This window comes from Odontesthes bonariensis, chromosome 6 (genome assembly GCF_027942865.1).
Source record: "Odontesthes bonariensis isolate fOdoBon6 chromosome 6, fOdoBon6.hap1, whole genome shotgun sequence".
NCBI lineage: Eukaryota > Metazoa > Chordata > Actinopteri > Atheriniformes > Atherinopsidae > Odontesthes > Odontesthes bonariensis.
In genome coordinates, this window is record NC_134511.1 from 29,824,041 (window position 1) to 29,833,796 (window position 9,756).

Here is a 9,756-nt window from a genome sequence, read left to right on the forward strand (position 1 = left end):
AATATATAAAGCACTGTGGAAAAAGTGTTAAAAGGAGAGGAAGTCAGAGTAAACAGCTCATTTAAACATGGTGCTGGTCAAATAGATTTAGAGATGGACACAAAAGTGGTTAACAAGACCTCATCTCAGCAGCAAGGAACATCAGATATCTTTTTTAAACTAAAGAAGATTGTAGATGTAAAATTTTATGTATCAGGACATAATAAAAATCATCTGCTCTGTATCAGGTCTTGGAATTTGGTAAATTCAACCTCAGATGAACAACAACCCATGACATATTACACAGTGCCACTACAACTCAACAAAAACTACAGAAGCAGTATGTGAAAAAGTCCACTCTTTATGCTTTCATAGGAATTATGAGGGTAAGTAGCAGCCAGGTGCTGCTAATCAGATGATCTTGATTAATTGATCATCTTCAAGTGTGAGCACCTCTGTAAAAGCAGGAGTTTTGTCATTTTGCTGGTCTGGAGCATTCAGGCATTACCACAATACCAAGGAGGGAAAAACAGCAATGGTCTTATAGCAACTGTTTCTGCCCATCAATCTTGGAAGGGTTATAAGGCCATTTACAAACTATTTGGAGTCCATCATTCTACAGAGAGAGTAGCCCCTTTCACACTGAGGAAGAACCCGTGTTTAATTCGCGAATTTAGGCTATGGCTACACGAAAACGTTTTTCACTGTAAACGATACTTTTTCTTATCGTTTGGCTGTCCGTTTGGCACACGGAGCCGGCGTTCCCACTACCCCAAAACGATAGTTTTTGAGAACGGGTTCCAGAGTGGGAAGATTTGAAAACGGCGTCGTTTCGTTTCCATTGTTACAGCGAAAACGGATTTGTTTACATCCGCACAGCCACATGGCTAACGCAGTGACGTATACACATACGTCAGTGACCAGAACAAAAAGCGGCTTCTATTCAAAATCTGGAAAAAGAAGACAACACAACAAGGACAGACAGCGATCATCATGGACCCCACAACATTGATAGCAGCACTGCTGCAGACACTGCTAACTACAGCGGCATTGTTGAAGGAACAACGTGAGCTTCGCGCTGGTAGAAGTAGGGGCGTACACGCATGCGCATTGCTTCTTCTATTGTTCTGGTGTAACCGGTGGGGGTGGCTTACAGCGCACCTAGAGGTGTTTCGTGTGTACTGCATCGTTTTCAGCAAGCGTGGCGTTTCCATCTGGACAGAGAAGCTCCCCTGTGTGGTCGAAATCGTTTTCGTACCCATTTTCAAAAAAACCCTCGTTTCGTTTTCGTGTAGCCGTAGCCTTAGTGTGTCCACTGTTCCTTTCACACTGACGATCCGGGCTGGGGTGTCAACTTGATTCGCCATTCGACCCGCGTCGGACCCTAGTCTTTTTGCCGAGCCGAGTTTGATGTGAAAGCAATTGACGCGGGATGGACGTGGGCGTGGCGTGACGTGAGGAGTTTAAAAGACATGATGGACAGTTGATCAGAACAACAGCGACAGGTGAGGACAAGTTTCACTTCAAGTTCTACTCTGCAAGTTCGAGACATTTTACAAGATGGCCAACTGGAAAGACAAGGAGGTCCGCGAGCTCCTCAGCCTCCGAGCAGAGGACATTGTTTACCGCCACATGTCGGGGACGGTGAAAGATGGACCTCTGCTGGAAGGTGCCTACGTCATTGTACACGCCCAGCATTTTATGTGTTTCGTGTGACGCTCTGCCGCTAGGCAACGCCCCCGGAACTCGGCTTCAGGCGGCACAGATTTTTTTATCTATTTATTTATTTTTATTTTTAATAAACTTTATTTAACTTCACAAAATCACAGTAACAGTAGTTATGAAAGAAATAGCGTACAGTAATGAACAAAGGACATAAAATGAAAGAAGAACATAGTTAAAAATACAACGATAGAAAACTGTTAGAACAGAAGAGAGGAAAAAAAAGGAAAAAGGAAAAAATAAATAAATAAATAAATAAAATAAAATAAAATAAAAAATTACACAAGTAAATGCGAGTTACAAAAATAAGTTATAGTCTTTCCAAATACAAAAATAAGTTATAGTCTTTCCAAATACTTATTGTTTTTATAGCCTTTTTGTCAATTGAATTTGAGATTGAGTCAAGATACAATTTTACATCAAGATGGAGTATTGCATTCACTTAATAATAAAAAATTCACCACGTTATCTCATAATTACGAGATAGTATCTCATAATTATGAGATAACTGTCTGCACGAGATGATATGTCCGCTAATAGACTCAGCAGCTTTAGTTCAACTAGTGTCTGACTGATTTGCAAGACAATAATGGACGTCTCTTGTGGAATTTGTTTTTATTTCCTTCTTGGCATGAGGCATTGGGAAATATTAGCATTTCTCAGGATGGATGGGATTAAAATAAGCATGTCAACGCTACGAAGGCGACTGAAATCGTTGGGGTTGTACAGAGGAAAGCCCAATCTGACCTGCTGGAAGTTGCGCTCTTCGTGCAAGAGCAACTAAACCAATATGATGTGTTGCATGGCTACAGATTCATGCATTTGAAATGCATCTAGGCTGGCTTAGTAGTTAGTCTACAATGGAGTATTGCATTCACTTAATAATAAAAAATTCACCACGTTATCTCATAATTACGAGATAAGATCTCAAAATTACGAGATAATTATCTCATAATTACGAGATAAGATCTCAAAATTATGAGATAGTATCTCATAATTATGAGATAATTATCTCGTAATTACAAGATAACCTGGGAATTTTTTTATTTTTGAGTGAATGCAATACTCCATCGTAGAAAAGTGGTTTCCTGTGCATTATTTTACTTTTATGAATATGAAATTTAGCAAGCAACAATATTAGATTGATAAGGTATGTGGGAGAGTAATCTTTCGCCTTGAAATCTGTGATACCAAACAAAAAAATTTCAAAGAAAAGAAGGAAATCTGGTTGTATATAGTTGGATATTAGAGCAACAATGTCTTTCCAGAACTTCTTCGAGCATGTACAGTTCCAAAACAGATGAACAGATGTTTCTGGGTAAAGCTTACAAAAAGAACAGGAAATATCAATATCAGCTTTATATTTCTGAAGAAAGTGCTTAGTTGGATAAAATTTATGAATTAATTTAAAAGAGACTTCTTTGACTTTATTAGTGAGAAAAAACTTGTGTGGGAGAGACCAAATTTTTTCCCAATTAACATTCTGCACAAAGGAGTTCCAATAAGATACACAAGATGGGGATGAAACCAGATTTTCTTGGAATAAAGAACGGATTTTGGAACAGCTTTTGATTGAGTTAAGAAACACAGCTTACCAACAGTGGTCTGTTTAGGGTCAAGAGGACTCATAGGCTGGATGTAAGAAAAGTCAACATGCCTGAACAACATGAGCAGGCCAGATGGGATAGCATCAAAGACAATGCTATATTCTCTTGGAGTGACAGGAACCTTATACTGAGTTAGAAATTCCTCATAGCGATAAAGAAGGCCTTTATTATAATAGCTGACTAACTTGAATAATGCCATAATTAAACCACGTCTGTAAAAATAATGACCTGTTTTTGTATAGTATATTAAAGTTGTTCCAAATGTAACATCTGGAAAAATTATGTTTATATATAAGGGACCAGACTAAAAGTACTTGTTGGTGAAAATTGGATAGCTTAGTGGGTATTTTTGGAATACTATAATTGCAGAGGAGAACAAACTCTAGGCCCCCTAAATGTGAAAAGACATGTTGTGAAATAAAGTTCCAGATGGAGTTTGGGTTTTTAAGATAATTTTTGATCCATTTTATTTTAAAGGTGTTATTAAAGGAGTCAAAATCAATAAAATTTAGACCGCCAAACTTATTGTTGTTAAGGACAACAGATTTGCGTAAATAATGCGTTTTGTTTTTCCATAAAAAGCTGGAAAGCATTCTGTCAGCAGATTTACAAACTGATTTCTCAACATAAAGAGACTGGGCAGCGTAGGCTAGTCAGGATAATCCTTCTGCTTTAGTGAGCAGAACTCTGCCTCTCAGGGACAAGTCCCTCTGTAGCCAACTATTAAAAATCTTTTTTGACTTTTCAAGAATGGGAGTAAAATTGGTAATACTTCTGTTTTTACTATTCTTAGTAATACTAATACCCAGGTATGTTACATTATCTTTAACAGGGATGCCACAAATAGAGGAGTGTAAGCAGTTTTTCACTGACAACAGTTCACACTTATTAATATTAAGGGATAGGCCAGAGGCCTTAGTGAAGCTTTCAACTGTACTAATTGCCAGAGACACCTGTGATACATCCCTTAAAAATAAAGCTGTATCGTCAGCCAGCTGGCCAATGAGAATAGTTCGACCTGCGATACTGATCCCCTGTATAGGGCTGTTTCTGACATGAACATTTAGAAACTCAGCTGCTAACAAAAACAGATATACAGATAGCGGGCATCCCTGTCGAACCCCTCTTTGGAGGCTAAACCTTGGAGAAGTACCACAAGGAAGTGTAATGCTGCTACTACCTTCTGCATACAGAGTCTGTACACATCTGGTGAAAAACTTACCAAAACCAAATCTTTTAAGTGTAATGAGCATGAATTCGTGTTCTATGGTGTCAAATACTTTATGAAAGTCCAAAAACAGAATTAAACTATTGTCCTGTATAAATTCAGAATAATCCAGAATATCTAAAATTAGTCTAAGATTATTAGAAATGTGACGGTTTTTCATGAAACCAGACCGGCATTCATCAATGATAGAATCTATAACTAATTTAATTCTATTGGCTAAGATTATTGCTAAAACTTTGTAATCATTGTTTAATAAAGAGATTGGGCGCCAATTGTCTAGGAGGAGAGGATCTTTCCGTGGTTTAGGGACTAAAGTAATTACACCCTGGCGCAATGTAGGGGGTAACAGGCCTTTACAGATGCTCTCAGTGAAAACTTCTAATAAGAATGGAACTAAACTAACAGAGAATTTCCTATAGAATTCTGATGTAAGCCCATCTGAGCCTGGTGATTTATTTAACTTTAACTGATGACTTCTTTAGCTTTGATGACTTCATTTAAAGTTATTGGTCTGTCACAGACTTCAGTCTCATCTTCTGCCAATTTTTTGTTACCAAAAAGAGAGTCGAAGAAATTGGTTATTGACTGCTCACAGGATTTGGATGCGTAAAGATTGCTATAAAATTCTGTGCAGAATTTAGCTATTTCTTTAGGGTCTTCTACAACTGAACCATTAATTCTTAACTGTCTTATAGAGTTATTTTTTGAGTGCTGTCTCTCTAGTCTGAAAAAATATGCAGAGTTCTGCTCACCTTCCTCAAGCCATTGTCTACGTGATCTAACATACGCTCCCTCAGCTTTCCTTCTATATATCTCATCGAGCCTAAGCTGCAACTCATCAAGTTCAGCTTTTTCATTGGTATCCAGGGAATCAATGGTTTTTGAAGACAGAAAAGTAATTTTTTGAACTACTTCGTTCTCCTCTGAAGTTCTCTTTTTTGCTAAATCACTGGAGTATTTCCTGAGAAATTTTGAAATATCAAATTTTAACAGTTCCCAGTTAAGAATAAAAGCATTTTCCTTTGAGGCTTTGTTCCAGAAATAAGAAATAAGGCTTTCTAATTTTAAGGAAACCTCTTTGTATTTAAGAATGCTGCTATTAAGCTTCCAGTAAGAAGACTTGAAATGATTAGAGACATGTGTTAAAGGGATACAGATACAAATGGCTTTATGGTCAGATAGAGGTGAAGGGAGAATGTTTGCAACCCCATTACATAATTCTTTAGAAATGAGCCAATAATCAATCCTTGATTAGCTTGAAAAAAATTTATTGGACCAAGTATATTCTTTTTGAAATGGATGGGTTTCCCTCCAGATGTCAATTAGACCATGTCTTTCAATGAAAAGGATTAGATCATTATCATGAGAGCTGTTGTCTTTTCTTGGAGGCCACCTATCATTAAGATTGCTCAGAACCATATTAAAATCTCCTCCAATCATAACATAAGAATTTGGATATTTAGGTAAATATTGTAGTAATCTGTCCTCAATTTTGTCTATAAGAACAGAGTTCTCCTGGCTGTTATTGAATCCATAAATATTTACCAAAATTAACATACGATTTGCTGTTTCCACCACAAGTAATGCATAGTGGCCTTCTTTATCACATTCTGAGATTATTACATTTCCATTAAAACGGTTTTTGAGAATACACACACCTGCTGAGCACTCGGTCTCATGGGACATCCAGACATCCGATCCCCACTGAGACCTCCAGAAGTTAGTATGTTGAGAAGTGGAATGGGTTTCTCGAAGAAAGCAAAAGTCTGTGCTTTGTTGTTTACAGTAAAGAAATATGGCTTTGCGTTTTAAATGATTTCTAAGACCTCTCGCATTTAAAGAAATAATAGATAAAGACATAAAAATATGAAACAAAAATAAGAAAGACAAGAGTTAGAACAGGAAATAAACAAGAAATATTCAAATCTACTTAGACTAACAAAACAAGTGGAGACTCATAACCAACCGGCAAGAAAAAAACAATTAACTTTAGGGAGAAAACTGAGTAACTATCAGTTTTAAACCACACTAAGTGAGAACACTGTGACTAGCCTTTTGTGCTTAATAGGAGTATTATCAAACATAAGCACCAAGTGCAACCTGTAATAATGTGTAAATATGAAAAAAAAAAAAATCAGCTTCAAGTGTGAACAGGAACTGTTGGGTGTAGTACCCCATTTGGCAAAAAAAAAAAAAGTCACAGCTTTACTCTTCAACTAAGGGAAAATTTCAGTTCCATCAACAAAGGCACGACCCTCAACAAAAAAGGCCTTCTTGTTTTCCTTTCTTGCTTTTTCCACTGTGGGCCAAAGCTTTCTCCTTCTTTCTCGATCCTCAGCAGACAGATCTTCTGCAAATTTCAGTTTGTTGTCTCGCAGGAAGGAAGATTGCTTGGCAGAACGCCAGACAGCATCACGGTAAAACCGAAGAGCAAAGCGAATGATGATACCTCTGGAGCGGCCGAGCGGGTGTTGCTAGCTTTCTTCGGTCCAAGACGATGTACGACGTCAATGGAGCTTGAAAGTTCTTCCTCCATATCTGGAAGCAGGGTCTGGCAGATCTTAATGACATCCTTCCTTTCATTCTGATTTTCCTTTTCCTCCAGGCCGAAAAGTTTCAAGTTCCAGCGACGTGAGTAGGCTTCCAGCTGGGTAATGCGACTCTCATGCACACTGCAAATGTTCTGGCAGTCCGTAATATGCTTTTCACAGCATTCCACCTTGGTTTTCATGTCTTTTAAATCTGCGCAGATGAACTCCAATGATTCCTTAATACCTTCTATCTGTTTAAAATTGTCCTTGATTGCCTCCTTAGCCTCAATAATTACAACAGAGTTGGTACTGACCATCTTTTCCAGCGCATCTGACCTGCTGTTTATAAGTGAGGTAAGCGATGCTAACTCTGCGAGGATCATCGGTTCAGTGTCATACACTTTCCTTTGTTTCTCTGTTGGAGGTTTGGAGGGTGTCACGGACAGAGGTGGAAACTTCGCTTCCATTACCTCCTCAGTTTCTGGGCCAAGATAATCATGCATGTTGGTAGCGGTCGAGCTTTTTCCTCCAGCTAGCTTCCCTCGTGCAGAGTTAGCTGGACTGTTAGCTGAGTTAGCGGTGGATAACCTACTGGGCTCGTGTTTTCTTCTTTCTGCTCTCTTCATTCTCACTCTCCGGTGCCTGCACACTTATTAATGGTACCGTGTATAGTACAATGTCTCCTTATAGCAGACAGCTCCCTTTGAAATAAGAAAATGCGCCGGTTGATTTTCAGAGCTCCCAAAGTACGTCCGTCTAGAGCGCCATCTTGATCCGCCCCCTTCAGGCGGCACGGATCACCTCAAGCCGGAGTTATAGTTGACGCGTCTGTCACGGCGGTGGCGGACCGCGACGTCAAAATGACGTTTCAGGCATGGCGCTTCCCTTGAAAAGACGGCGCAGCGCGGTGTCGTGCACCAGTCGATTTTTGTGGTATGCAATCGGCATTCCGACATCCCGTCACTCAGACATGACGCCACTGCAACATCCCGCCATTCCGACACTTTGATACCACCATTCCGACACTTTGATACCACCATTCCGACACTTGTTGGGAGCTGTCAGGGTCGTACTGGGAAAAAAAATCGCCCCCCCCCCAGTTGAAAAAAAATCGTCCCCCCCCAGTATTAATTAGTATCTCTAATCTAATTAAATTAATTAATTAATTAAATAAAAATAAAAAACGAGCACAGACCGCTCAGTCAATCACACAACCTGACTATCGACTGCTAACAACCATGATCAACACAAACCCAGATGTTTGTAGATGTTAATAGATGTTTATATAGGGACAAAAGAAAGCCTACAGTTTAGGCGAAATTAATTATTATTATTGTTTTTTTGTTGCTAATTTTAGTTGTATTTACCTAATTTTGAATGAAAAGTTAATAAAATGCTGTTGTTGATGTGGATCTTGTTGTTGTGTTGTTTGTTTGCATAGTGATTGTATGAGGATTGCACTTTAAGGTGCCCACTGGTTTCTTTAATCGTTGCTCTTTTTACGAGCAGGGAGGAAGTTCTGTGTGAGTTTATCCCTTAAGATCGGGGCTCACCTTCCATTGTGGAGATGTCGACGGGCAATATTTTTAACAACAGCAGGTTGCGTGTCTTCCGACAGTTGTCACAGCCTTGAATGCGCGATGAAGATTGTAACTCTGCGCACCCCAATTGAAAACTGAAACCAACATTTAAATTTGGTATTCCTTTTGCAGCCACGTGCATTTATCTAACCTGCTGTCCCCTCCACAAGCACAAGGCATGCATGAATTAATTGAAGTCATCTCCGATTCTGTGTGGGCTGCGATCTTGTTAATGATTGAAATACGTCATGAAGCTTTTCGTTAAATTACATTTGATTTGTATAGTCCTAATATCGAAAAACTTGCACAAGATTTGATCTTTTTTTGCATCTTAACTCCCACGGTAACATAGGCTACACATTGCATTTGCTGGTTTTCTGGTGCTGTGCTGTCTTTGCGATGTGCATCTCCGCTTCACTTTGACAGCATTCTCAGTGGTTTAAGGTAAAATAAATTGAGGCAATTGTCACAAAAACAAATAGCATCCGTTTTACACTGCCAAATGAAATATTGGCTACACAACGAGCCCCTCGTCAGCCCTCATCATCAGTAAATTTCTGAGTGGGTGCGATCAGTCTTGCTTGACTTGCGTGTTGGAATGTCTCTCTCTCGGGCATTTGTAGCTGGTGCAGCCCTATTATTGCATGGCGAACTGTCCACGCGTGTGGTGCTGAAATCGCATGTCGGAATGGTAGTATGTTGAAAAGAAAAAATCATACCGCCATTCCGACAAAAGAAAAAATGAAATTCGGAATGACGGGACGTTTCATTTCTTAAAAAAAGTCACCATTCCGACAATTGAACGTCAATGTCGGAATGGCAGCATGTAACCGATTTTTGTAACTTGGCGGCGCCAACAACGACAGACCGGATGGACCAATGTGAGACCAGGCTCAGTCAGGAGGTGCGTTTGTACAGGCACCTGTATGAAACTGCAGTGAAACAGCACAGGGAGCACGTAAACTCCCAAAACTGGTGGACAGAGATTGGCAGAACTTTGGGGAAAGAGGGAGAGTTCTGTAGGAATGTGTGGAAGAAGCTACGGGACAGATACGTGAAGGCAAAGAAGAGGGCAGAGACTCTGTTGATGCCGGGGGCTTCAAACCTTC